The 24458-nt window shown below is 45.1% G+C and overlaps 1 pseudogene; it reads right to left on the reverse strand.

Annotated features, from left to right (window-relative positions):
• Nucleotides 1–452: 452 nt before the first annotated feature.
• On the reverse strand, nt 453–23464 carry LOC144260156 (activin receptor type-1-like; annotated as a pseudogene).
• Between the last annotated feature and the right edge of the window lie 994 nt (nt 23465–24458).

Below are 24458 nucleotides of genomic sequence, written 5' to 3' on the forward strand. Positions count from 1 at the left end.
ACCATTTCGGCAGCTATGGCCTCATTCTAGGCGGGGTGGGTGTGCCTATGCAAATGAGATCAGCCCCTGAAGTTCTTTTCCACAACTTGCCACACCTCACCACCAGATGTCAGGGTGGAGCTCATCCTGACACTGCTTACACTTACGAACTCCTGCAGATCTGCCCTCCAACCAAAATCTTTGTTTTAGCCTTTACCAGACTCTGTGAAAGTTCCATCCATTTCTCAAACACAGAACTGAATTCTATTAAGCTGTTCTAATAAACTGCATCACTGTACCTGTCACTTTCGATTCATACAGTTATGCTTTTTCTACAAATGAGCCTCCTCAAATTTTATCACTCTAGCCTCACTAAATATTCATGTTGTGAGAAACAAAATATTGACTTGCTTTAAATAGGCCACATTAACAATTTATATGTGAGGATAATAATGTCCAATGTACTTGAATCACTATTTCACTTTTTTAAATACATTGGTATCTTTGTAACAAAACAGTCTCAAATGTAGGCAGTCATCAGCATCCACCGTATTTTGCTGCAAATAATCATAAAGTGACCCATTTTCATGACAGCAAGTAATTAACCAAAGCTGTGTACTGTAGTTTCTTGATGTCATGTCAGATGCAATGAAACTTAAATAAAATGGAAATTCCTCTAATTAGTATACTATTTCTGTTGTAAAATAAACTGACCTTGGACAAGAATAGAACAACTACCGCCTGTAGTTCAATCCACTTTCCCTTCCTGCTAGGGACTCTCAAGCTTTTAGTACCAATTGTACTTTACTGCAGACTCATTCGATGCATAACAAGAGAGGAATCTCTCGTAGATGGTTTTGTTATTGGATTGTTGTATTTTACCACCTTGTCCAAAACCTAATGAAAGTCAGCTTTGATTAAGCCCAGTATGTTCATGTGATGGGACGTACAAACCCCACACAAGTAAGAAAATGGTTAATTTTCTGAGGGCCCAATCAGTCCTGTCCCTTGATACATGAAGTAGGTGTTTGGCACAAGCCCAGGACATGTGGAAATATTTATGTGTCTTTGTGTTTATTTTGGACACTGGGTATCATGGAAAGGGTGGAAGTGTTATGTGACCAAGTCAGAGGGCTAAGCCTCCTTAGCCCACAAGGTGGTGGAGGCTGGGCAGTTCAGCTGAAGGCTAGGAAGAAATCAGAGGCAGAGCCACCGCTGCACTGCACCACATCATAAAGGGGTGTCTGGGGGTGTGTACAGTAAGTGGATAAACTGCAGGAAGGAGACCATCTGTGAGTGATTTATGATGCTTACTTTTCCTAAAATGAGGTATCAGTCTTGGAAGTCTGAGCTTTTTTTTGTTTTTGTTTTTAAAGAAAATCAGGGATGCCTTGTGTCACAGTTTCCAATCCAGTGCTTTCCCACACTCTGTTTACCAAAAAACAGAACAAAAACATGAAGAGCAACCACTTGCAAAATACTAGTTATTTAAGGATAAAATACAAATGTTGCCACTTCCAATTTGTTATAATCTTTACAATTCAGACACTTTAAAAGGGTTTCTCTTCAGAAATTTCATGCACAGGTGTGTGTGTGAGTGAGAGAGAGAACACAATATGCATGCTTAATACAATACTTTTGCTTTAAAATGTTATTATTCTACTAGACATACTTGCTTTAGAATCCCACATTTTATCAATCAGTATATTTGTATAAATATGCAATTGTTTACTTGAAAAAATTCATGCCCAGTATGTTTTCATGGCGAAGAAGTATGTTATTGTACATTTCAGTTTCTCTGAACCATGATTTCTCATCCCTGGATGAAAAGATTTTCACTGCTACATTTTCTCCTTGCCATTGACTTCACCAGACTTCTCCCTAATGGCCTTTTCCTACAAAATTTTGTATTAGGCTATTAGATGATTAATAAATGAGATATCCTCCTTCAGATTCAAAATTATTCTAAGCAACAGTCTATCTTCATTGAAAAGCTCTCCAGTACAACTAACATAACTTGGTTTCCCAAGACTATTTAAACTCACTCCAAGACTTGTTTTTAAAGTCTCTTTGCAATTCAATGTAATCTTGCTAAATCAAAATGGCAAATCAAGTACATTTCCAGATTGCAGATTACAGAGGCACCAAAGAAATGAGGTTCTTCACGTGGGCAGGGTACAGGCCTAGGGTGAGGGGGTCACTGCAAGACCATTGTGGGAGGTACCATGTCAAACTTCAACAAGCCTGGGGACAGGCTGGTTTGCCACACCTCCTTCTACTCCCTGCTGCTTTTTGGTACTACTCACAATGAGATTGAGAGCGGGGGACATGCACTCTCATGCTATCCCTGCTGCCTCCAGAGGCTCTGCTAGGACTGTCATAGTAGGTATCCAGCTGAAACATGGCAATGGGCTCTTTAGAAAGACTCATTCATCTCTGCTTCAGATCTTAAAAGCTGCCTCATCGATGCCTGAGGCTGAGAGTCCAGTGTTAGGGTGGGGCTACAGATAGCCAGCAATGACTGCATATGCTGAGGAAGAACGCCCCTCCCACTGCCTCCATCACCACTCTTTCCCTTCCAATGAAAAGTGAGAGAAGTAGTGCAGGGCACTGTTCTCTCCACCTCTGTATACAGTGATTCTGAACACCTGTAACTCCCTTCCTATGGCTGGGGAAACAGAATGCTGAATATGAGAGGTGCAGTGATGATATTTCTAAAGGCCCCTCCTCCCATGCTGCAGCACAATGGCTATGTGAAGCACCAGCCAGGATATTCTTATTCTCACAGCTCCAACAAGGATGCCTTAGGAGCCATTTCGATGCCTGTAGATGTACCCATGAGAATGACAAATGGCAAGAAGCCTTGACAAGGTTTATCCAGAGCAATGAAATACACTGTCATCCGCATGTGGAAAGCATGATATTATGCAAACTGGGCTTATTCTTCTGCTCTCATTAAACTATAACCTTAATAATCTGTTCTGATGACTACATTAATCATGTTCTAGTATAAACAAATACTTTAGAATTACAGGATGGTTTAAGTAATGGTGCACTGTATTGAGAGACTGTTTCCAATGTGACACTATAATTTTAATTCACTACACATTAATGATACATAACCAAGAAATTTCAAAGCTAGAAGAATGATAGTTATTTCCACATTATAAACTTAGATTTCTTCTGTTCAGACAGGAAACAGCACATTTGTTTTGGTGTCAAATGTAATGGGCGATATTAAAAAAAAGTTGAACGATTTGTCAAATCTCAGCTTTCTACACCTAAGGAGAATCTATATCAAGTTAATACAAAAATGAAACAAATGTATATAAGGTACAATAATTATGCACAGAAAGATTTGCTTGTAAAGTCTTGAGTCACGATAGAATCCTCCACAAGTATTTAACAGATATCAAAATGTTCAGATTTCAATGCTCTTACATTTTGCTACCTTATCATTCATTTCCTAAATTAAGACATGATTAACTCTTGACCTGCCTACACATTCTACTAGCGTTATTTGACAAGCCACTGTTTTTTGCACTAAAAAATGGTAATCCTGAGCCACTTCCAAAGGAACAAGAATAATCAAGCAATTCCTAAACATTGGGGAGATTTTTTTTAGTGAAAACAAAGAAGTCATTAAAATAAAGGGCTGACTATAACATTTTAACATTTCAGATTTTTTGACTGACATTTAAAATTTGACTAAAGAAACAGGGTAAGTTGGCTAATATATGCAGGTTATTTTTTAAGTATTCTAAACCAAAATATATTTTGCAATTGTTATTGAATTTAACTCTTATATAAGGTGCATTTTAATTTAACGCAAGTGTACTGTCTCCAATGTTTGAAGTAATCAGCCCGTCTATTGTACCATGTTTAGCATCATGTGCATGAAGGCGATGTATCAGAGTTTGATTAATCTTTTGACAGGCTACAATAGTCATAAATGAGAGAATCAGCAGCACAATAATAGGACTTATCACAAAGATAAGAAATATATCAGTGCTGTATTGTATTGATTCAGATACTGCAAGAAAAAAATAGATATAAGGGACTGTTTGCATAGCTGGTTTGTTAGTTTATTTTAAGGGCTGTATCTGGCCCAAACTTTCCTCTGTATCCATATAGGCTTCACATGTTGTAAAGGCTATGCACCTTATTGCAAAGTGGATGCTTCTCCTCTTGCTCACTACTCTCATCCCAACAAGCAGCAGCTACATAATGCCAAAGTAGACAATATTACACATAGCACAACACCACTCATAAGAATGAAGCCAAACTTTACAACAAGCAAGTTAGTGTCCTAACTTCCATGTCTGACTGGGTGCCAGGATAGAGAAGAATCCTGAAGGGTCAGCATAGTCTGAAGTGCCTTTGAAAGGGAAGTTAGCTAGGGAGACAGGAGGAGAACCATAGGGACAAAGACTGCCTCCGCCCTGCACACTGCAATCAAGAGGGAGGAAAAAGGGAAATGTAGACCCATCCCACCTTCTGCAAGGAACATTGCCATAAAGGAAGCTGTAGTCAGGCTGTGCAGTTAAGCGACTGAGGGCCACCCACCACTTCTGGTAAAGAAGAGTATTCAATAACTGCTATATTTCATGCTCAGGGTGAGAGAGCTCCCTCATGCCATAATTAAACGTTCAAAATAAGTCACACAGAGGCAGCTGGTCTTGGAATGTGTGCTTCTCCCTACCTTAAGTCTACACAAAGGAGTGAAGAACTAGATTCAGCCTAACAAAAATAGTTCACAAGAAAACAGAAAACTAATGACCTAATTTATAAGTAGCCCCTCCCAGGAACAGCTCCACAATGCCTTACAGAGGTTTATTTTTTTGTTTTGGAAGGGAGTCTCCCATGCCAACCTAAATAATGAATGTTCAATTGCTACAAAACAAGAATGCAAAGAGAGTAAGATGAGAGGAAGATTTCAACTGCACAGAGTCTAAAGGCTATAAGACATTACAACCATTTCAAGTGTTTATTTTAATACATAACTACATTAGATTTATAATCTTATTATATGTAAGAATAAATAATTTCACATTCCATATTTAATATTCTGGCTAAAATAAATTATAGCAATCATACCATGGGGAAGTAGTGGCTTTGCATTGATGGTCCAGTTAGAGATTTCTACAACAGCAATCCACTACATGATTTATAGACAGTGCAGTCTTTCATGTCATTTCTCCGTGTTCCAGAATAATAAATCCTTTCTGGAAGATAGATGCCTCACCATTCAGGATCACTGAAGCTAAGCATTGGTGACCAAAGGCACGATCTTGAAGACCACAGATGCATTCAGATATATATGGATGTAATGGCTTCATCTAGAAAATGAAAATGTATATTGCTATTGCAACTAAAGTTTCTGTACTTATCACCAAGAGACACTGGACACAAAACAGTAAATCACAAACATGTTTTTCTCCTATACTGTCTCAAAAGATCCAGATCCATTAACCAATAGGATTTTTTTTCATAGCACAGTGCCTTTGGAAAGGGTGAAAACAAAACCAGAACTATATATAGGGTTTTAAATTTCTTTTCTACTCCTGGGAGACCACAGCCTGGAGCACCCTTCTAGTGAAGAGGCAGCACCCACTGATGCCTGAATTTTCAGCTTGTAAAATTTTGACACGGTATCAACAATGACCAGGAAGACACACTACAGAACCAGTGTTGACCACATGAAGAGAAGGGAGTTACTTCACAAGTGGAGAAGGTTCTCCACTGTGAGCTAACTCCCTTCTATTCGTGTGTCAATATAATAATGCCTGCATCTGTAATTTTCACTCTATGCGTCTGAAGAAGTGGGTTTTTACCCACGAAAGCTTATGCCCAAATACATTTGTTAGTCTTTAAGGTGCCACTGGACTCCTTGTTGTTCCTCTTGAAACAGTAAATTTTGATACTCTTTCCTTTAAATATCAGAGATGCAAAAAACCTGTGTGTGACAGATGTAGATCTTGAAGGCTGTACGGACATCCACTGCATGCCAGGGCTTGTCTCTGGGATAACATGGTCTGGGCTCTGGAAAAAAATGAGATAATTTTGGGAGATAAAGGCTGGGTCTGTTCAAAGAACCATCGTGATGAGGAATGTGCAGTGTTATTCCTCAACAGAGCCCGAAGTTCTAAACCCTCCTGGAAGAGGTGATGGCTACCAGGAAGGCCACCTCAAGGTGAGGAAATACATAGATAGCTTCCTGAAGGGCTCAAAAGGACACAGAGTCAGCATGTTAAGAACCAAAATGAAGTCCCCTGAGAGTGCTCAATTAATCTTAGGAGGATGAAATGAAGATGCTGCTTTGAGGAAATTCTTCATTTCCCACCTTAAAGAGTCACTTTTCATGGCTGTGGAGGAAAATATGCCAGCACAGCCACCTGACCTTTTAAATTTGAAATGATGAAGCCCTTGATAAACTGCTCCAGTAAAGAATTCCAAAATCTGCAACAGATGGCAAAGAAGTTTCTTGTACTATTGCTTGAACTTCCACTAGGTTTGAGAATAGAAAGAATTTTTGGAAGCTGCAAACAGAGGTGGCTAAAAGGAGAGTTTCAGAGGGAAGAGTTGCAGACTCTGTGCATGGAGGTAGTAGGACTTGGTGAGCAGCATGTTGGGTATATTTGTGGGGGCTTGATTGTTTGTTCATTCTCCATGTAGGAGCTTCAGAGCTCGGCCACAGGCCACAGTAAGCAGCGGATGTGGGCCTGTTTGTTAGTGCACTGGTGAGGGCGACATACCTCTGACCCTTGGAACTTCGATCAGCCCCGCTGTTTGATATCTGGGCAATTAATTGCTCCCTGGTAGTTAGGGACAGAACTGAGCTAAGAAGGGTGAGTTGGTATAAAAAGTCACTTGATAGGCAAACTCAAGAGCCACAAACAGAGACAGATAACAGGAGAGTTTCAGAGAGAGCTTGAGAGAGGCTTTCCTTCCAGGTTCAGGTCAATGATGGCCAGCGATGGAATAGTGGTGGTGACCTACAGCAGACATGTCATGTTTTAACCCTGCCATGAGTGCAGGGAACTGGACTAGATGACTTCTCGCGGTCCCTTCCAGGCTTACAGTTCTACGATTCTATATTTTTTTTCCTGCCTGTAGACAGAAGGGACATCCTATGTATGAAATGAAACTTTTTGGCTGTGCTGCAAGAAAAGATTCTTGGGTGGGAAGGGCAAGTAGAGACACGATGGAGAATCAGAGAAAATTCGAAGTTCCCAGACAACCAGCTTTCGGAAACATCAGTACCCCGGATTCAAGGAAGAAAGGAACTGGCCACCAAGTAGTAAAAAAGAATAGAAGTCAGACAGGAATCTTGGCAGTTCAAAACGACCGTAGGCAAAAGAGTGGCATTCTACACTGCAGGAGATAGGCAAGGATAGGCAGGCTGTAGCCATCAGAAAGAAGGGGGTCAGAAGGAATCCCACACAGCTAGAGGTTTCTGATTGATACCAGGTCCTCAGCATGTAAACTGTGGAAGATCTCTCTCAATATCCAATTGGTCCAAGGGAATGGAGAAATGTATATGACACACCTGTGGATGGCAGCTCAGCCCAACCAGTAAGAAAATCAAGTTTACCCACAGAGATCTCCAGAGAGTAGTCAGGATGGCATTAAATTAAAAACGAAAGGGGAAAGAAAAAAGAGAGAAGATGTAAGTACTCATTTAGCACGAAATCAAGATGTTGAGAACAAAATTAATCAAAGATCCAAATGACATGAATAGTAAACTCTCTTTCTCTGCCCAGACACAAATGCTTGGAGCCTAGGTAACAAAAAAGAGAAACTGGAATTGCTCATCTATGAGCATAAATTTGATCTATTTGGTATTACTGAGTCTTGGTGGGATGACAGGCATGATTAGAATGTTAAAATCAATCATTATAGCCTATTTAGGAAGGATAGAGTGGGCAAAAGGGGAGGAGGAATGGCAATTTATGTTAAAAAATGGCATTACCTGTTTCCGAGTCACTGACGGCTTGGAAGAAAATGATGCTGAATGTTTAAGGATCAGTGTCTTAGCAGAGATAAAGCACAAGATGGGGTATTAATTAATGTCTGCTACAGACCATCAAATCACACTAGGGAACAGTCTGACTGGCTCCTTAGAAGTCAATCTATAATGTGTAGAAAAAAAGTTTTGTGATCATAGGGGACTTAAATCTGAGTGATGTATGCTGGAGGTCTCATGCTGCCAGTATTAAAATATCCTCAATTTCTAAATATTATAGATGACAATTTCCTATTTCAACATGTGTTGCATCCAACTTTGGGGAAGTCTATATTAGACCTTGTTGACAGATCAAAAGGAATTGATCACAGCACTAAAAATTAATAATAGCTTAGATACAGGTGATCACAACTTGATCACATTTATAACACACAAATAGTCCATACCAGTAATATAGATGATTGGTGCTTTAAAAAGGACAATCACAAAGCTGAAAACAATTATGAGCCAAACCAGCTGGGTGCAGGAATCAGAAAAATGTCAATGACAATTGAGAATTGCTGAAGAACATTTTACTAGATGCCCCAAAAAAACACAATCAAGGAAGAAGGCTGTAGTGGTGTTGTTGTTTTTTAAAAGAGAGACCTGATTTAAAGGCAAAGTGAAAGCAGCTACAAATATATATTGTGATAGACCCAGGCCAGTTGGGTACAGCAGAGTAACAGAAGGCAGATATACTGGCCACTGGATTAACAGTTTTCTGTTCCCTGACTGACCAGAGCAGGGGCTACTCCAGGCTAATAAGAACATCTGACTCCAATTAACCTGCAAAGAGTCAGGTGAGCCATTAAGCTAATGTGACCACCTAACTCTAATTAAGGCCCCTCTGTTACTATAAAAGGGCTCACTCCAGTCAGGCAGAGGACAGGAAGTGTGGCTGAAGGGCTGGTTAATAAAGACACCCTCAAGTCATTGGTAAGGGAGCCCTAAGGTAAGGGTGAAGAAGAGAGAAGCAGGAGAGCTGTGGGGAAGTGGCCCAGGGAAATATAGCAACTCTGGCAGTGAAAGATTGGCTGCCAACAGCTACTACCATTAGGGTCCCTCGGCTGGAACTTGGAGTAGAGGGTGGGCCTGGGTTATTCCCCCCAACCCGCCACTACAGAAACACCTCCTGGGAGGGGAAAACCGGGCCCTGTCAGGACAGGAGGCTAAACTGTTTTGGTGTAACAAGCAAACGGCCATAGGAGCAACAGAGACTGTGGGAGTTCTCTCACCAACCTCCTTGCTGGCTTATGATGAAAAGGGCTCAGTAGACAGTATCCCTGGCCCTGGAGAGAGAAGTGCTACGTGGAGGGTTTCATTGAGCCTCTAAAGCTAGCAAAAAGAAAAGGAGTACTTGTGGCACCTTAGAGACTAACCAATTTCTTTGAGCATGAGCTTTCGTGAGCTCAAATAAATTGGTTAGTCTCTAAGGTGCCACAAGCACTCCTTTTCTTTTTGCGAATACAGACTAACACGGCTGTTACTCTAAAGCTAGCATAAACCGCCTGGAAGCACGGGACCCCTGGGGACAAGGTTGGAGCTCTGCCACTATATATAACACGTGGAAGTTAATAATAAATTAAATCAGATGCTAGGAACTGTAGAAAACTGAAAGGCACACAAGGAGAAATGGCCAGCAGAATTAAAGACACGAGGAATGAGGGTTTTTTTTTTGGGGGGGGGGGGGAAGAATCCTAAAAATTGTATTATTGGTCCACTACTAGATGTAAATGGTAGAATTGTCAATAATAATGCAGAAAAGGCAAAATAGTTCAGTAAGTATTTGTTTCATATTTGGGGAGAAAAACTAATGTGGATATAGCACATGAGGAAAACACTCCTTTCATTTCACTAGTCTCTTGGGAGGTGGTTAAACAGCAGCTACTAAAGTCAGACATTTTGAAATCAGTAGGTCCGTATAACTTGCATCCAGGCGTTTTAACAGAGCTGGCTGAGGAGCTCACTGGACCGTTAAGTGCTGGAACTGGGGAAATTCCAGAAAACTGGAAGAAAGCATATGTTTTTCCAATATTTAACAAGGGTAAATGGGATGACCTCCGTTATTATAGGCCTGTCAGTTTGACATAGATCCCAGGCAAGGTAACTGAGCGGCTGATACAGGACTCAATTAATAAAGAATTAAAGAAGGGTAGTATAATTAATGCCAATCAACATGGTGTCAAGGTTCCTTCCCCACTCTGAACTCTAGGGTACAGATGTGGGGACCTGCATGAAAAACCCCTTAAGCTTGTTTTTACCAGCTTAGGTTAAAACTTCCCCAAGGTACAAACTATTTTACCTTTTATCCCTGGACCTTATTGCTGCCACCACCAAGCGTCTTACAAAAATAACAGGGAAAGAGCCCACTTGGAAACGTCTTTCCCCCCAAGCCCTACACCCCCTTTCCTGGGGAAGGCTTGATAAAAATCCTCACCAATTTGCATAGGTGAACACAGACCCAAACCCTTGGATCTTAAGAACAATGAAAAAGCAATCAGGTTCTTAAAAGAAGAATTTTAATTAAAGAAAAAGTAAAAGAATCACCTCTGAAAAATCAGGATGGTAAATACCTTACAGGGTAATCAGATTCAAAACATAGAGAATCCCTCTAGGCAAAACCTTAAGTTACAAAAACCCAAAAAACAGGAATATACATTCCATCCAGCACAACTTATTTTATCAGCCATTTAAACAAAACAGAATCTAACGCATATCTAGCTAGATTGCTTATTAACCCTTTACAGGAGTTCTGACCTGCATTCCTGCTCTGGTCCTGGCAAAAAACACAGACAGAGAGAACCCTTTGTTTCCCACCCCTCCAGCTTTGAAAGTATCTTGTCTCCTCATTGGTCATTTTGGTCAGGTGAGGTTGTCTTAGCTTCTTAACCCTTTACAGGTGAAAGGGTTTTTCCTCTGGCCAGGAGGGATTTAAAGGTGTTTACTCTTCCCTTTATATTTATGAAACATGGGTTTAGGGAAAATAGATCCTGTCAGATTAACTGGATATCTTCTTGTAATGAGAGTACAAGTTTGGTTGATAGAGGTAACAGTGTTGATGTAATATACTTAAGACTTCTATAAGGCTTTACACTTGGCACCTAATGACATTTTGATTAAAAAACTAGCAAGGTATCAAATCAGCATGGAACACATTAAATGGATTAAAAGCTGGCTAAATGATACAATCATATTTTGAGACCTAAGTGGAGAATCACTAAACTGCTGTGTTTTTAGAAAAAGAAAAGGAGGACTTGTGGCACCTTACAGATTAACAAATTTATGTGATCATAAGCTTTCGTGAGCTACAGCATCCGATGAAGTGAGCTGTAGCTCATGAAAGCTTATGCTCAAATAAATTTGTTAGTCTCTAAGGTGCCACAAGTCCTCCTTTTCTTTTTGCGGATACAGACTAACACGGCTGCTACTCTGAAACCTGTGGTTTTTATGGGAATTTTGCAGCAATTGGTTCTTGGCCTATGCTAGTTAACATTTTTATCAACATACTGGAAGAAAACATAAAATCACCAGTGATGAAGTTGCAGATGACAAAAATTGGGGGAGTGGTAAATAATGAAGAGGACAGATCACTGATACAGAGTGATCTGGATCGCTTGGTAAGGACTGAGAGCCAAACTCACTCTACGACACCCCCAGGGGGCTGTGGTCCTGCCCCCTGGTGCTGAAAGGAGCCGGTGGCCCCCCACTTACCCGTTGCCAGGGAGAGGCAGGCCTGTGGCCACCAAGGGGCTGTTACTAGGGGCACCAGCAAGTGACCCATGTCCCACGCTGCAGAGGAAGGCAAAAACCCCCATGGCTTCTGCCCTGGAGGAAAATTCCTTCCCGACCCCAAATATGGTGATCAGTTAAACCCTGAGCATATGGGCAAGACTCACCAGCCAGACACCCAGGAAAGAATTCTCTGTAGTAACTCACATGCAAAAAGTATGTGTTTTAATAAGGGGGGTAAATGCATGTATCTAGAAACACAGAATGTAGGTCATACTCTATCCCGGGAAACAATAACTCTGAGAAAGATTTGGGGGTTGTGATGGAACAGTTGAAGATGAGCTCCCAATGCGATGCAGTGGGCAAGAGGACAAACCCTGGATGCACAAACAAGGGAATCTCAAGTAGGAGTAGAGAGGTTATTTTAACTCTGTATATGGCAGTACAGCAACTGCTGCTGCAATACTGTATCCAATTCTGGTGTCCATAGTTCAAGAAAAATAATCATACATTGGAGACCATCCAGAGAAAAGCCATGAGAATGAATAAAGGATTAGAAAAGACGCTTTATAGTGACTGATTTAAGGAACTCAATCTATTTAGTTTAATAGAGAAGGTTAAGTGGTGACATGATCACAGTCTAAGTACGTACACGGAGAACAACTATTTGATAATGGGCTCTTCAATCTAGCAAAGGTATAACATGATCCAATGGCTGGAAATTGAGGCTAGACAAATTCCAACTGGAAATAAGGAATAAATTTTCAACCACGAGGGTAATTAGCCACTGGAACAATTTACTAAGGGTCATGGTGGATTCTCCATCACGGGCAATTTTTAAATCAGGATCGGATGCTTTTCTAAAAGCTCTGCCCTAGGAATGATTTGAGGACAGTTTTATTGCCTGTGTTACGCAGGAGGTCAGACTAGATGATTACAATAGTCCCTTCTGGCCTTGAAATCTATTAATGTATTCAAGCAAAGTGGAGGGCATGCCTTCTGAGTATTCTCTCTCCCCGCCACCTCACTCTCAAATGAAACCACTTAAAAGCTAGTTAGTATTAGTTATTCCGGCTATAGGCAATAAAATGGTCCCTGGGAGAGCAAAGCCTAGCTGTAAGGGAGAATGATAAAATGGGCCATACTGAACACATTGAGGACATCTCAGAACAAGGGCCAACTCAGCCACTATGGAGCCACTAACATTACCAGCGCCCTCCTCCCTTGATCTTCTGGAGAGTTCTAGGTAGCTGGGGCGGGGAAGGAGGAAATGTGTACAGGATGCCTTCTGGCCACCATTGGGAGAGACAGAATTATATAATCATCATGTCCAGCCCCCTGCATTGTGGCGGGACGAAGTAAACCTAGACCATTCCTGATAGCAGTTTGTCCCAGCTGTTCTTAAAAACCTCCAATTATAGGGATTCTACAACCTCTGTTGAAAGCCTATTCCAGAGCTTAACTACCCCTAGAGTTAGAATTTTTTCCCTAATATGTAACCTAAAACTGCCTTGTTGCAGATTAAGCCCATTACTTCTGGTCCTACCTTCAGTGGACATGGAGAACAATTGATCTCTGTTCTCTTAACAGCCCTTGGCATATTTAAAGACTTATCAGGTCCCCGCTCAGTCTTCTTTTCTCAAGACTAAACATGCCCAGGGTTTTTTTTAACCTTTTCTCAGAGGTCAAGTTTTCTAAACCTTGTATAATTTTTATTGCTCTCCCTGGACTCTCTCCACGTCTTTCCTAAAAGTTGACACCAGAACTGGACAGAGTACAACTGAGGCCTCACCAGTGCCAAGCTGAGCAGGACAGTTTCCTCCCGTGGCTTACATACAACACTCCTGTTAATATACTCCAAAACAATAGTAGCCTTTTTCACAGCTACATCACATTGTTGATTTATATTCAATTTGTGATCAACTACGACCCTAGATCTTTTTCAGCAATACCACCACCTAATCAGTTATTCACCATTTTATAGTTACTCATGTGATTTTTGTTAAGTTAAATAATTTGTACTTTTCTTTCTTGAATTTGATCAGTGTTGAATTTTAATCAATTCCCTAGTTTGTCAAGGTCATTTTGAATTCTAATAGTGTTCTCCAACGTGTTTGCAATACCTCTCAGCTTGGTGTCAACTGCAAATTTTATAAGCAGGTCCTCCACTCCATTATCCAAATCATTAGTGAAAATATTGAACAGTACTGGACCCATCCATGCCTGACCCCTGTGGGACCTTACTAGACATGCCCTCTCAATTTGACAGCAAACCATTGACAACTACTCTTTGAATAGAGTTTTTCAACCAGTTGTGCATCCACCTTAGAGTAATTTCATCTAGACCAGCGGTTCTCAAACTGGTCCGTGGACCACCAGTGGTCCACAAGCTCCATTCAGGTGGTCTGCAGATAGCTCCCTCTAAGGTGCGCGACTGGGTGGCTGCACACAAGAGAATGAAGGGCCACCCACCTAATTAGTGGAGCCATGCAGGCGTGGCTCCACTAATTAGGTGCCTGGACCCTAGAGAAGATGTACATGTAAGGTAAGGTGGTAGCCTTGGGGGGAATAGGGGGTAGGTGGGAGGGGGCAGTGGGGTGAGAAGGGGGGGGGAATTTGGGACATGCAGGGCTGCGGCAGTCAAAGAAAAAGGCTTTCCCTCCTTTCCAGCCCCAGCTCCAGGGCTGCCGTGACGGGTGAGAGAGGGATGAGACCCCTGTCCTTCCCAGCTTTTGCTCCCATACTAAGAAAAAAAATGGTCTTTGGAATGGAATGCAACTCTTAGGACAGATTCTGTTAGTACACCATCAGCCTGAACAGGTTCTCTTGTGCACAGGGGATGTGTTTTAAAATACTTTAACATTGTATTGAAAAAATAATACTGGCATTTAAATGTGTGTATGTTTCTGAACATGAAGATGATGATCTTGCACATACTTTCAAAAAGGAGGTAAATGGCAAAAAATTTTAATGGGGAAGTTTTATTAACTTTTTTCATCTACCAAAACAAGTATTGGGTTGATAACTGAAATAACCAAAGTTGCCCATATAAAATTATACACCCTGGGCCAAATTTAGGGGTAACTATTTTGGAGCAGTTTACATTTTCTTCCAACCCCCTGATCATATAAATTACCCTAACAGACTGATGTGCCACTTACAATTCCTTCTATGTCACATCTGAATTTGGCCAATGAAGCAAAATTAATGAAATTTCCATACTAAAGCTCTGGAAGAAAACAGAAAGCAGGAAAAGTAACTAGCAGAAGAAAATGTGAAGGCATAAGTTAAAGCAGAGATGCCCACAAGAAGGGGTAAATCAATTAGACTTAATTTGTAATTTGCATCTCTCCCCAGGGGTGTGCACAAGGGGGGGAAGTAGTGGCATGTCTGCCCCCCAATAATTGGCGATGGCATAGAGCTCCCCTGGCCCTGGAGTTGGGGGGAGCCACCTACCCCCACCCAGTTTCATACCAGAGGTCTGCTTGCAGTGCATGCCCAGGAAGAGCTCTTGCTGCAGCACTGAGCAGCTAGATCCCCTCCTCCAGGAGCCGGAGTTCTCTGGCGCTCTCACACCCCCCACCCACTTCTCTGCCTCTGCTAATTAGCAGCTGAGGTGATAGTGACAATCCTACTAACCAATACTAGTGCAGCAATGAGCAGAGCCTCTGGGGCTGGGGCAGCCAAAGCAAGGATTGGTTGAAGAGGGAGCACAGGGCTCTGGCACAGCTCTGCTTCCCAGCTCAGCTCAGGCCCCTGCTTTCTCCTTAGCTCGGCCCCACTCTGTCTGACCCAGGCAAATCCAGCTCACATGGGAGACGGGGCCCCCCTGGCCTCCTGACTCCCCCATTAGCCTGCTCGCCCTGTCAATCAGGCTGACCTGTGACATTGGCCTCTCCCCATTGTTCCTGGGGTCTGTCAGTCTCAGGATCCTGATTTCCCATCGACCCTTCCCCTTGCTTTTGATACTGGGAGCTACCCAACCAAAATACCCCCACGGAGTTTAATTTTTAGTAAGGGGCCAACAGTCTCCTTCCATGAGGTTCAGGGCCAGGGCGTTCTCACTGGGAACACACTTTAGCCATCCCACCCTCTCCAGATGCCTGATCTTGCTGCTCCTCTGGGCATGCCACAGGCCAGCAGAGAGCAGCGTCCTCCTGGCACTGTTTGGTTCTGGCAGGCTCTGGAGCACCACATCAGGCCAGGGCTCACTCTGCACTGGAGTGGTTTGCCCTGACAGCCGTAGGACACGGCCTGACACCAGCACAGCAAACACGTCTCGAGGCCACTGTCGCATCCTGGGGTGACCGTGGCGATGGCGGCACCAGCCTGCTCTAGCACCTGCCACCTCCTGTAGGCTCGTGCTGGTGCAACACGGGGTGAATGGTCGCATGGTGGCTAGTGCCGCTGGAGGGTGCGTTTCCGCATCTGCCTAGCCTGCCTGGCTGTTTGTGGCGTGGGCGCACTCGGAGCCAGCCCCTCACCCCAACCCGGATTAGGGACCCAAGGTCCAGCCACCCACAGGACTGAGAGCCAAACCCACTCTACGACACCCCAGGGGGCTGTGGTCCTGCCCCCCTGGTGCTGAAAGGAGCCGGTGGCCCCCCACTTACCCGTCGCCAGGGAGAGGCAGGCCTGTGGCCACCAAGGGGCTGTTACTAGGGGCACCAGCAAGTGACCCATGCCCCACGCTGCAGAGGAAGGCAAAAAACCCCCATGGCTTCTGCCCATCTGCCCTGGAGGAAAATTCCTTCCCGACCCCAAATATGGTGATCAGTTAAACCCTGAGCATATGGGCAAGACTCACCAGCCAGACACCCAGGAAAGAATTCTCTGTAGTAACTCATATCCCACCCCATCTAACATCCCATCACAGGCCATTGGGCATATCTACTGCGAATAGTCGAAGATCAATTAATTGCCAAAATTAGGCTATCCCATCATATATCTCCTCCATAAACTTATCAAGCTTAGTCTTTTGCCCCCACTGCTTCCCTTGGAAGGCTGTTCCAGAACTTCACTTCTCTGATGGTTAGAAACCTTTGTCCAATTTCAAGTCTAAACTTCCTGATGGCCAGTTTATATCCATTTGTTCTTGTGTCCACATTGGTACTGAGCTTAAATAATTCTTCTCCCTCTGTGGTATTTATCCCTCTGATATATTTATAGAGAGCAATCATATCTCGCCTCAGCCTTCTTTTAGGCTAAACAAGCCAAGCTCTTTGAGTCTCCTTTCATAAGACAGGTTTTCCATTCCTCGGATCATCCTAGTACCCCTCCTCTGTACCTGTTCCAGTTTGAATTCATCCTTCTTAAACATGGGAGACCAGAACTGCACACAATATTCCAGATGAGGTCTCACCAGTGTCTTGTACAACAGTACTAACACCTCCTTATCTCTACTTGAAATACCTCGCCTGATGCGTCTCAAGACCTTGCTGGCTTTTTTTACGGCCATATCACATCGGCGGCTCATAATCATCATGTGATTAACCAATACTCCGAGGTCCTTCTCCTGCTCTGTTACTTCCAAGTGATACGTCCCCAGTTTATAACAAATTCTTGTTATTAATCCCTAAATGCATGACCTTGCACTTTTCACTATTAAATTTCATCCTATTATTATTACTCTAGTTTACAAGGTCATCCAGATCCTCCTGTATGATATCCCGGTCCTTCTCTGTATTGGCAATACCTCCCAGCTTTGCGTCATCCGCAAACTTTATTAGCACATTCCCGCTTTTTGTGCCAAGGTCAGTAATAAAAAGATTAAATAAGATTGGTCCCCAAACTGATCCTTGAGGAACTCCTCTAGTAACCTCCTTCCAGCCTGACAGTTCACCTTTCAGTGTGACCCGCTGTAGTCTCCCCTTTAACCAGTTCCTTATCCACCTTTCAATTTTCATATTGATCCCCATCTTTTCCAATTTAGCTAATAATTCTCCATGTGGAACCATATCAAATACCTCACTCAAATCAAGGTAAATTAGGTCCACTGCGTTCCCTTTGTCTAAAAAATCTGTAACCTTCTCAAAGAAGATCAGGTTGGTTTGACACGATCTACCCTTTGTAAAACCATGTTGTATTTTGTCCCAATTACCATTGACCTCAATGTCCTCAACTACTTTCGCCTTCAAATTTTTTTCCAAGACTTTGCATACTACAGATTTTTTTACCTTTTTTAACCTTTCTTAAAAATAGGAACTATGTTAGCAATTCTCCAGTTATATGGTACAACACCTGAGTTTACAGATCGATTAAAAATTCTTGCTAATGGGCTTGCAATTTCATGTGCCAGTTCCTTTAATATTCTTGGATGAAGAGTATCCAGGCCCCCCAATTTAGTCCCATTAAGCTGTTTGAGTTTGGCTTCCACCTCGGATGTGGTAATATCTACCTCCATATTCTCATTCCCATTTGTCATCCTACCATTATCCCTAAACTCCTCATTAAAGACTGAGGAAAAGTATTTGTTTAGCTATTGGGCCATGCCTAGATTACCCTTAACACTGAGGATGGAGAGGAGGTTAAGCGGTCCCACTTCTTCTTTCTTTGTTTTCTTCTTATATATATGGCTATAGAATCTTTTACGATTGCTTTTAATTCCCTTTGCAAGGTCCAACTCTATATGGCTTTTGGCCTTTCTCACTTTATCCCTACATGTTCTGACCTCAGTAAGGTAGCTTTCCTTGCTAATCCCTCCCATCTTCCACTCCTTGTAGGCTTACTGCTTTTTCTGAATCACCTCTCTGAAATGCTTGCTCATCCAGCTTGGTCTACAACTGCTGCTTATGAATTTTTCCCCCTTTTTTGGGATGCAGGCTTCTGATAATTTCTGCAACTTTGACTTGAAGTAATTCCAGGCCTCCTCTGCCTTTAGATCCATAAATTCTTCAGTCCAATCCACTCCCTAACTAATACGAATCATGAACAAAACTACTCATCTTTACGTGCCCCTTGCAGCCAGGCATGGAATCACAGCTCTCTCACTGGGCTAGCATCCCCCATCGATGGTCGCTCCAGCACTATGGAAGTTTCTCTGCCTGGTAACTCAGCCTCTGTCCAGGTCACCACCTTTAGTCCACCATTCCGGGGCCCAGCTTGTCTCACTAAAAGTTCAGAGAGGTCTTTTCATAGAAAGAAGTCCTTCCGCCCTCACTGGGGCTCTTACTCGGCCTGCAGCCCCCTTGCTGGGCTTGGTAACCCTCTCTGGGTGCGTGTACGCCCCCTTCTTTCTAGCCAGTAGAGGAACCCAGTCACACCCTGACACTGGTAGCAACCCAGGGCCCTGTACCAAATAGGTAGGTCTGCTCCTTTCTCTTTGCTGCAGTTTTTCCTGGGCACTTCCTGCCTCTCTTCTCAAGTTCCCCTCTAGGCTTTCCTTGCTACTCTGAACCTCCTACTTGGTTCTCATTCCAGTTCATACCTAAGCACGCAGGCACAGCAGCTGAAGCCAAAGCCCCACTGAGAGCAGTGGGAGATTAGCCTGGAGTGTCAGGAGTGGAGGCTTGGCCCATGCGGACCCCAGGAACTGAAGCTCCTGCCACCTACATGGTGAATCCTCCAACCCATCGCCAAACGGCTCTTCCACAATCTGCAAACTGGCCTCACTGGTTGACAGACTATCTAGGAGAAAACAAATCCTTTGAGAGACCAGGAGAGTCTCTTCAATGCAGCACACTTTCCACAGCTCCCAGAGGGTCACAGTGAAACACCTGTGAGTCTCTAGGAGTCTCTCAAGGAGTTCCCTGCTCAATCATTTGGCACCCACTAGCAATGGTCTCTGACAGTGGCATTGCAAAGGGGAGCTCATCAGATGGTCCTTTCTATGGCTTCCTGAGTAGGAGGAAGGTTGGTCTTGTCATTTAAGGCCTAGCTGTCAGTCAGGGCTCCTGGGTTCTCTGGCTTTGGAAGTGGTTGGATTCTAGTGGTTGGAGCTGGACTGGTATCAGTACCATGCTTCCTTCCTGCCTCTGTCAGTGATGTTGTGTGTGACCTTGAAGCCAGTTGCTTTCCATTCTTGTGTGCCAGCTAACAGAGATAATACTGACCCACCTCAGAGGCCACTACCATAATGTGGCAGGGGTCACTACCTTAATGAGTCTAGTTGGAGTGAATTGTGTTCTTGACAGTGAAGCACCCAGATTCAGTCCCCATGGATGCTCAGGGTGTATATATGTGGCCATGGGTTGACTCACCTAGCATTACAGGCTGTTTAGCCCGGTCCTGGCCATGTGTGGTACATCTTCTCCTGGCCCTCTCTGGCACACAGCTCCATCACACACAAGAACCTGGCCCACCAAAGACAATCTATCAGCTCCCATCTGGTGTTCAGCTCCAAGATGGATGGTGAGCCTTAGTCAGACCATAGAAAGACAGGGTGGTGTTCTTTAGTGGAAACTGCTGAAGCTTCAGCCTCTGCTCCCACCTCCATCCCCATGCTAAGGGCTTCAAAAGTGGTCCCTAATCCTAGGTAAACAAAGTAGCTGACCTGAGGCCAAGGTGGGTGGAATTACTGCTGGGACCGATCCTAACAGAAAAGCAGATTTCTCCTCTGCTCTAGGGAGATTCCCATAGGAAAAGCAGCTGGGGGTGGGGGTGAGGGCAATGTAAGCACTAACCCTCAGCTCTTGAATAGCGGGCAACTAGGACTTTGGGAACCAAGGTACTGGTATCTTGCTGGAGAGCAGAAAAAGGCATTGGAGAAATTGTAAAAAAGTCAATGTCAGGGCTGGGTCAAGGGAAGCCAGACCTGCTGGTCAGAGTCCACATTCACATGACAAGAGTCGAGAGTCAGTGGGGTCAGGATACTGGAAGATCAGAAGCAAAAGACAAACTTGCAATCACAACCACAAATCAGATGCCAGGAAATCAAGCCAGGGGAGCGGCAGCAGAAACAGACAGCAGCCCTGGTATGTTCAGTCAGCTTCCTGTTCCTGCTGCTGTCTTAAGCAGGGCCAGGGGGCCAATTAGCTTCTCTGGGATTTCTCCAACAGGCCCTCAGGAGTGGAGCCTCAAAGTGGGGCTGAACTTCATGGGTCTTAGATAAGCAATTTTCAGCAGGCTTCCAGGTGGAGGGTTGGAGTGTGGCTGCTCCCATGAATCCTGCAGACCAGGTTGAAGACCCCTGGCTTGTGACAGTGATCTCTCCCCACTCAAACCTCCTGCAGGAAAGAGTCTCCAGGAGCCTGGACGAAAGTAGTTAAGGACACTGAGGTCAATGGTAATTAGGACAACATCCTCTGAGAATAAAATGAGGAACTCATGATGAAAACTAGGTCTCTGTACCAGGGCTGGGATCCAGGGATAGGGAAAGCTCCCAACCAGGATGTGTAGCAGGAGCCCCCTGTTTGTTGCAAGAGCCCCAAGTGGCAGGAAGAGTGAACAGTTCTTACCTCCAGGAGATGCATGGGATCTTCCATCTGAGCCTCAATGAGACCCATGTTTCTTAGTTTGACAGGATGAGATCACCTGTCCCCACTGCTCCCTGAGCTGGGCTGGCTGCAGGATATATCTGTGAGAGGCTGGGACAGAGGCCGAAAGACAGAAGTGACAATCAGGGTTCTGTCACCCCAGGGGGAGAACAGAGGGTCTGAACCCCAAAGAATAAGCAATTGAATCAACTGATTCAAGGCAGAGTTATTGTGCCATACAGGTACATCATAAGGTCCTCTTGTGGATTGGTAACTGGTTAAACACTGCTCTGCCCTGACTACGGGTGGCCCAATGGCTCTCAGGTAGTGGGACACAGTGGAAATGTGGATCATCCAGTCTCTCATTTCCAGGCCTCCCCAGGGTTAAGGTAGAATTCCTGCTGCCCTTGCCCATTCTGCTCACCTCCAAGATGTGCTGGAGTTTGTCTGTGCTGGGGGTTGCTGCCAGAAGGCTCTTCAGCATGGCATCCATGTCTCTGGGCAGGCCTTCTTCAGAGCCTGTCAGCAGAGGGAGACCATGGGTCAGGGTTATGGAACCTGGGGCTACACCTGCCAGGATGACAGCTGGGTCTGCAGTCCTTGCCCAGAGCAGCTCTCTGCAGAGGGCTAGGGATGGGAGCTGGGCTTCGTGGCAGAGTCCAGGAACCAAAGCACAGCATCTGCAAGGAAGAGATTCCCCACAGAGGGGTAACATCAACTCCCATGGAGAGGGAGTCTCCCCTTGACACTTGATTAATCCTATGGCCTGTTCCCATCACTGCCCACCGCACCCCCAACTTAGCAGCTCCAGCTACCGAAGACAGCGAGAACCAGAGGCCTTCCTGCTCCTGGGACAGAGGAGTAGGTTGATGATCTACCTGGATGTGAGTGTTGGCCTTCCCCATGTCCATGGTCTATACTCCATTCAGGACAGTGCACAGGAACTGCGATTCCTGTTCTGGATCTAGGGGCGGCTTCCGTTAGCTGGCAGGGGACTGTACATGAGACCTTGCAGTTGGGGGTGGGGGGAGCGACACAGGCACTAACGTGGGCGTGGAAGTTTGAGGAACAGGGCAGAGGCCTGTGTGGGGCAAGGAGGGCAGGGATTTGGGAAGCAAGAGCAGAGGATCAAACACTTTCTTAATGTGGGTCAGGATGATCCCCATTTCAAAGATAGAGAAAGTGAGGCACCAGGTGGGAGAGTGACCTGGCCAGGACCACGTTACCACTCAGTGGCAGGGCTGCAGTACAACCTGTTCCCTGCTCTCATCACTGGACCCTGCTGCCCCTTCTGTATGACCACTCCAGCCATCCTCTCCCATAGGCCATCCCCACCTCTCTCCAATACCAGGCTGTTTCCATAATGGAAGCAGGTTTGTAACAGAGTTCACTCACTGAGAGGTGTCCCTTCCTGGCCAGGCCTGGTGTCACAGCTTTCTTGCAGGGCTAGCACCCCCGTCGATGGTCGCTAGGGCACTCTGGCAATTTTTTCGGCTGGGAACTCAGCCCTTCAGCCAGGTGACCGTCTTTTAGTCCACTCCTTCCTGGGTCATGCTCATCCCAAACTAAAAGCCCAAAAATGTCTTTAACAGAAACAAGGTCTTCTGTCCCTTTGGGGGCTCTTCCTCAGCCTGACTTTGGCTCAGCCTGCCCTTGCTGGTTTTGGTAGCCCTTTCTATGGCCTTGTACATCCCCTTCCTTAGAAACCATGGGAGAACCAGTCCTACTCTGGATTCTAGGTTCTGCCCCAAGGCCCTGTACTAAACAGCTCGGCCTGCTCCTGTACCTTTGCTGCGGTTTTCCCCTCAGGTGGAGCTCGCTCTGTAATCCATTTGACCTAGCTCCAGGCTTTATAGCCCACAGGCCAAGGCCTCCATTATATACCCTCCTCCTTAGAACCTGGCCCACACGGGGGGGCAAGTTCTATTCTCGTCCAAGCTTCATCCCTCATCATCTCGTCGCTGTCACCGGGTGCGCGCTTGTACAGCCTGTGCACAAAGTGTCTCCAGCTCCCCTGCCAGTGATTCACCAGAATGAAGAGGCAATCCTTCTCTTCTGCAGTATCCCAGCGCTCTTCCTGCAGCCATTCATTCTCATTAACAGCTGCCTGCACAGCCTGTTCTGAGGCCATTAGCTTCTTCTGTAGCCTTTTTGCTGCCACTGCTGCATCCCCCAAAACCTTTTCCATCAGGGTCTGAGAACCCACCATGGACTGCTCCACCCTTGTGTTTATCCCTGCTTCAGTCTGCTTCATCTCTGGGCCAACCATTTCATCCTTCACCTCCCTGCAGCACCCAACAGGGTGTGTTGGTGGAGGGTCTGCAAGGTCCACAGCCATCACTGCCACCTCCACTTTGCCTGCCTCCTGGGGGTTTGTGTCAGAGGGCACCTCCTTTCTTTCTAACTTCTTGGGCCCTGGCCCCTCTTTTTGCCACTCAGCAATTTCCTAAGCAGGCCATGTCTTTTGATATGGCCAGCTTCTCTGCACCCAAAACAAAGAACTCTTGTCCCAGTCTTGGCATTAGGCCACGCTGGTACACTTTCTCATGTCCTGCTCTCCTGGGCTAACCTTCTCAGCACAGCCCAGGCATGCTCTCCGTGTCTGCTCTTTTTGACCGTGGGCAAGGCAGACCCTGGGTTGATTTCCCTTTGCAGGATCTCTGAGAGGGGTATTGCTGCTGCCGCGTCTGTAGCTCCGCCTGCACTTCCCTCTGCTTCTGTTGGTTTTCTAGGAGCTGCTGGAGAAACCCCTAGAGCTGCTTCACCAGTCCCTGGAACTGAAGTGGGAAATCCAGGGACCGGCTTGGTCCCTTGTTACACCCGCGTGGGAGAGCAGACCTTCCTTCAGCAACCAAGACTTCCACCAGCCCTCACGGATCACAGGGGGAGTTCAGTCCTCCTGACTATGCCAATCATAAACGAATCCACTCATCATTACGTGTCCCCCTGGCGGCCAGGCATGGCATCACAGCCCTCTCGCTGGGCTAGCATCCCCCATCCATGGTCACTCCAGCACCATGGCAGGTTCTCTGCCTGGTAACTCGGCCCTCCGGCCAGGTCACCACCTTTAGTCCACCCTTCTGGGGCCTAGCTTGTCTCACATTAAAAGTCCAAAGAGGTCTTTCCACAGAAAGAAGTCCTTCTGCCATCAATGGGGCTCTTGTTCAGGCTGCAGACCCCTCCTGGGCTCGGTAACCCTCTCTGGGTGTATGTACGCCCCCTTCTTTGGAGCCAGTAGGGAAACCCAGTCCCACCCTGACATTGGTAGCAGCCCAGGGCCCTGTCCCCAACAGCTAGGTCTGCTCCTTTCTCTTTGCTGCAGTTTTCCCTGG

The sequence above is a fragment of the Eretmochelys imbricata genome, chromosome 2 (genome assembly GCF_965152235.1).
Source record: "Eretmochelys imbricata isolate rEreImb1 chromosome 2, rEreImb1.hap1, whole genome shotgun sequence".
NCBI classification, from domain to species: domain Eukaryota; kingdom Metazoa; phylum Chordata; order Testudines; family Cheloniidae; genus Eretmochelys; species Eretmochelys imbricata.